The 5,375-nt window shown below is 62.1% G+C and overlaps 2 non-coding genes across 2 annotated transcripts; both read left to right on the top strand.

The window, feature by feature from the left end:
- The first annotated feature begins 1,716 nt into the window (after positions 1–1,716).
- On the top strand, positions 1,717–3,703 carry LOC148345837 (18S ribosomal RNA). Its single transcript, XR_015848426.1, has one exon. It is a non-coding gene; the product is annotated as an 18S ribosomal RNA (ribosomal RNA).
- A 1,342-nt stretch (positions 3,704–5,045) lies between these two features.
- LOC148345838 (5.8S ribosomal RNA) lies at positions 5,046–5,199 on the top strand. Its single transcript, XR_015848406.1, has one exon. It is a non-coding gene; the product is annotated as a 5.8S ribosomal RNA (ribosomal RNA).
- The last annotated feature ends 176 nt before the right edge of the window (positions 5,200–5,375 follow it).

Raw genomic sequence — 5,375 nt, forward strand, 5'->3', positions numbered from 1 at the left:
TATTTTCAGTTTTCCGTAGCAGGTGTGATTGTTTGTTTAATTAGGTAGTTTGTGTTGGTGACGGTGTTCCTAACTGTGGTGGCTTGTTTGTAGAATGTGGGGCCCTGCGTTTGTGTTATGTTGATTTCTGGTAATTTACTTTTTACTAAGTAGTCTTTCAGGTTTTTGTTTCTTTTAAAGGCTGAGATGATTTTGTAATCTTGGATTATGCTTGTGTTCTGTAGTGTCTGATTTATATTTTGTCCATTCATTCAGACGGGTCCATGTATTTTCAGCGACAGCCGCAGTACCGCCAAAATCCATGCAGCGGCGCTGAGTTTATGGCCTCCGAAAGGCCCATTCATTCAGACGGGTCCATGTATTTTCAGCGACAGCCGCAGTACCGCCAAAATCCATGCAGCGGCGCTGGGTTTATGGAATCCGAAAGGCCCATTCATTCAGACGGGTCCATGTATTTTCAACGACAGCCGCAGTACCGCCAAAATCCATGCAGCGGCGCTGTATTTATGGCCTCCGAAAGGCCCATTCATTCCCAACGGGGCAGCAGTAGCATCGCGCGGCCACGCGGGGGCAGATATTGTGAGGGAATTACATTGTAGTGGACGGAGCGCCCATGTATTGCTATGGCCAATGCATTTCCAATGGGAGTGCAGTACCTCAAAAATCCGCTAGAGGGCCCCGAACTTGAGGGCCCGGCGTTCCCTCAAGTGCCGATTTTATACCCCCTTCTCCAGCCGACAGCCAGAATTATATTAGGGACTCGCAATTTTGAGAGGTGAGCACCAGGGCTAATCAGCGGCCACCCGTGACCATTGAGTCCGACAGAGCAGAGGCTAGGGGCGGCCTCGCATCTCGCAATTACCGAGGGAAGATGCCGGTTCTCGAAAAATTTCTAAGTTTTTCAAATTTTAAAGTATTGAAGTATTTAGGGCGCTTCCCGCGGCCCTGGCTTTTGCATGTACCCCTCTAAGCTCCGGTTCTCGAAAAATGTCTAAGTTTGTCAAACTTTAAAGTATTGAAGCCGGACTTCCGCGGAGGCTGACAGGGGGCCTCCATCGAAGCACCCTTCACCCCCGGGTGAGCCGGCGTCGGCCCACGGGCCTGCCGGTTCCCCAACTGAGCGATTGGCACACGAGACCCGCCTCGGAGGGCCCACGTCGGCCGGCGCAAGCCGGTGTTCGGGCGTGCGGCTCCTCCGGCTTTGCGGGTCAAGCTCCAGCGCCGAGGATACTAGGCAAACGTTGGGCCCCCCCGAGCCGAGTGGATACCCGCCTCAGAAAGAGCTGGGGCGGTACGTACGGACGGCCTCACTAAGAGGGAACGGAAGCTACTAAAGCACACGTATAACTGTCCGATGTGCGAACGAAAGTGAGGCCGGACGAATCCGATACGAGTTACGAGTGAGGCGGGATCCACGGCTGGCACTCGCGGGGCCCTCTTGCGAAACCATGCCTCGGCGTGAACCTTTTGGCGGCAGAACCAAGACGAACCGAGGTCGAGCTTCCGTCTCGAGCCACACCCAGACGTCCGACCGTCGCGGAGCCCGACGCCACGCGTGCTAGGGCTCCGCGCGAAACATCGTTTCACGACACCCGCTCGTCAGCCCGTCCGAACGTATACGAGTGTCGCGCGGCCCCCCGGGCCCGGCTGTAGCCACAGCCTCGTCCCGGACCAGGGCCGCACCGCCACCAGCAGCGCCCCCCCGGCGGCAGACGCACTCTGGTTGATCCTGCCAGTAGCATATGCTTGTTTTCAAGATTAAGCCATGCATGTCTAAGTACGAATGGCCAGTACAGTGAAACTGCGAACGGCTCATTAAATCAGTTATGGTTCCTTTGATCGCTCCACCGTTACTTGGATAACTGTGGCAAATCCAGAGCTAATACATGCAAACGAGCGCCGACTCGCGGGCGGGGCTCCGGCCTCGCCCCGGGGACGCGTGCATTTATCAGACACAAAAACCCACGCGGTGTCCGGCGGGCGGGGGCTCAGCCGTCGCGCGCGTCCCCCGCGTCCGGCCTCCGCCTCTCCGGGCGGGGGCGTAAGCGGCGCGGGCGGCTCCGCGCGCGCCGGTCCTCGTTCCGCCGGCCCGGCCCCCCCTTTGTGTTGACTCAGGATAACCTCGTGCCGATCGCTCGCCCACCCGAGGCGGCGACGACTCATTCGAATGTCTGCCCTATCAACTTTCGATGGTAGACTCTGCGCCTACCATGGTGACCACGGGTAACGGGGAATCAGGGTTCGATTCCGGAGAGGGAGCATGAGAAACGGCTACCACATCCAAGGAAGGCAGCAGGCGCGCAAATTACCCACTCCCGACACGGGGAGGTAGTGACGAAAAATAACAATACGGGACTCGTTCGAGTCTCCGTAATTGGAATGAGCCGAACACAAACCCATCGGCCAGCATCCATTGGAGGGCAAGTCTGGTGCCAGCAGCCGCGGTAATTCCAGCTCCAATAGCGTATTTTAAAGTTGCTGCAGTTAAAAAGCTCCTAGTTGGACCCCGGGACGCGAGCTGACGGTCCGCCGCGAGGCGTGCATCCGTCTGTCCCAGCCCCTGCCTCTCGGCAAAAGCCCCCGTGATGCCCTTCGCTGGGTGTCACTCGCGGGGCCCGAAGCGTTTACTTTGAGGAAATTAGAGTGTTCAAAGCAGGCCACACGGCCGCCCCTGCATATCGCAGCTGGGAATAATGGAATAGGACTCCGGTTCTATTTTGTGGGTTGTCATGAACTGGGGCCATGATTAAGAGGGACGGCCGGGGGCATTCGTACTGCGCCGCTAGAGGTGAAATTCTTGGACCGGCGCAAGACGGACGAGAGCGAAAGCATTTGCCAAGAATGTTTTCATTAATCAAGAACGAAAGTCGGAGGTTCGAAGACGATCAGATACCGTCCTAGTTCCGACCATAAACGATGCCGACTCGCGATCCGGCGGCGTTATTCCCATGACCCGCCGAGCAGCACCCGGGAAACCGACCAAGTGTCTGGGTTCCGGGGGGAGTATTGTTGCAAAGCTGAAACTTAAAGGAATTGACGGAAGGGCACCACCAGGAGTGGAGCATGCGGCTTAATTTGACTCAACACGGGAAACCTCACCCGGCCCGGACACGGAAAGGATTGACAGATTGAAGGCTCTTTCTCGATACCGTGGGTGGTGGTGCATGGCCGTTCGTAGTTGGTGGAGCGATTTGTCTGGTTAATTCCGATAACGAACGAGACTCAAACATACTAAATAGTACCGCGGCCCCCCGCGCGGTCGGCGGCAGAAAACTTCTTAGAGGGACAAGTGGCTCTCAGCCACACGAGAATGAGCAATAACAGGTCTGTGATGCCCTTAGATGTCCGGGGCTGCACGCGCGCCACACTGAGCGTATAAGCGCGTCGTCTATCCCCGCGCCGGCAGGCGCGGGTAATCCTATGAACCCCGCTCGTGACAGGGCCTGGGGATTGCAATTATTTCCCACCAACGAGGAATTCCCAGTAAGCGCGGGTCATTAGCCTGCGTTGATTAAGTCCCTGCCCTTTGTACACACCGCCCGTCGCTACTACCGATCGGATGGCTTAGTGAGGTCCTCGGATAGTCCCCGCCGGGGCCGGCCCCGGCTCCGGCGGTGTGCCAGAAGACGGTCGAACTTGACTATCTAGAGGAAGTAAAAGTCGTAACAAGGTTTCTGTAGGTGAACCTGCAGAAGGATCATTAACGTACGAGCGGCAGCAGATCCGCCTCGGTACACCCCCGACGAGCCAGACGCCGAGGGCGGCGGGTCGTCGCAGGCGGAGGAAGAGGGTAGACCGGGACGGGACGGGACGGGGGGCGCGGCGCGGGTCACTCCCGGGCCGCGCGTCGGAGCGAGTTCGGCGGGCGCCACGCGGCGCGGCGCGAGGCGAGAAAAGGCGGCGGGCGATGTCGCGCTACCTCCGTGCGAGCGGGGTAGCGCGCTCGTCCGACGACCCCAGTAGCGCGGCGCGGCGCGACGACAGGCGACCGCCAGCGACGGGCGAAAGGCGGCGGCCGTGCGCGGGACCCCCGTAACCGGGGAATCCCCCTATGCCGACGACCCTAGCTCGGCGCGGTTCTCGCGCTTCCGGCGCGCGCTTCCGGGGCGGCACTCGCCTCGACGACCTCCCGTCCTTTAAAGGTAACGGTTCGGGCCGGCGCCCCGGCGTCCGTCCGCCCGTCGGTGTCGCGTGTCCGTGCGGCGCGGGGCTGCTCTCGGCGAGGGTCGCCGAGCAAGCGGATCCCCGCACGGATCACAACGGCCGTATGGCGGCGGCGTCGGGACGCCCGCCCGAGACGAAGGTTCAGGGCGACGAAACGGTGCTCCCACCGGCTACCTTTTTCCCCGGCCAAACGCGTCCGTCGGCCGGAGCCCTCGAGGGGCCGCGTAGCGCGCGCGTGGGCCGGCCCCCGGACACCGGAGTCCCTCCCGGGGCTCCGGACACCGGGGGTTCGGTTCCGCGCGGTCCGCCGCGGTCTCCTCTGTCCATCCATAGTCCGGGCAGGCCGCGGCCGGGTCGGGGGCCAGTCCCCCCTCGGTGTCAGCGCGGTCGCGCCGCCCTTGTAAACCAAACCCACTCGCTGACGGGTAGCAACACCCAAAGCGTCGCTTCGCGGCGCGGCGGGGCTTCCAAGTCGGATGGCCTTCCGGGGTCCGGGTAGGAGACGCCGGGGGCCGGCCTCAGCGCCGAGCCCCCGACCTACCCGGCGAGTCCGGTCGCCGAGTCGTGTCAGGCCCGAGCGGGAGACGCCGGGCGCCGGCCTCAGCGCCGAGCGCCCGACCTACCCGGGCCGACGCACGTCTCGGGCGCCGTCGCGGCCCCGAGCGGGAGACGCCGGGCGCCGGCCTCAGCGCCGCGCGCCCGACCCGCTCGGCTCGTCGCGGCGTCGCGCGTATCGCGCCCGTCGGTAACCGCGCCGCGGGTTAGGGGCTCGCTCGCGGGAGCGACCGAACGGCACCCGCGGCGCGTTCGTCTCCGGTACAAACCCTGTCGTGAATTTGTCTCCGATCGTCCCGGGCGGACGTAAAAGGGCCCAAACGTACGACTCTTAGCGGTGGATCACTCGGCTCGTGCGTCGATGAAGAACGCAGCTAGCTGCGAGAACTAATGTGATTTGCAGGACACATTGATCATCGACACTTTGAACGCACATTGCGGCCCCGGTTTTACCCCGGGGCCACGCCTGTCTGAGCGGCGCTTTCCAATCGATCGGACGCGGGCCGGGCCCTCCGCGACATTCCGCCGGTCCGTCCGGCGGGTGGCGCGAGAACCCGGTCCGCGCGGGCGAGGCTCGGGCCCTCCGCGACATTCCGCCGGTCCGCCCGGCGGGTGGCGCGCGACCCGTGTCCCCGCCCACTCCGCGGCTGGGGTTT

This window comes from Urocampus carinirostris, unplaced genomic scaffold, assembly GCF_059441175.1.
Source record: "Urocampus carinirostris isolate Australia breed hairy pipefish unplaced genomic scaffold, RoL_Ucar_1.0 HiC_scaffold_24, whole genome shotgun sequence".
NCBI lineage: Eukaryota > Metazoa > Chordata > Actinopteri > Syngnathiformes > Syngnathidae > Urocampus > Urocampus carinirostris.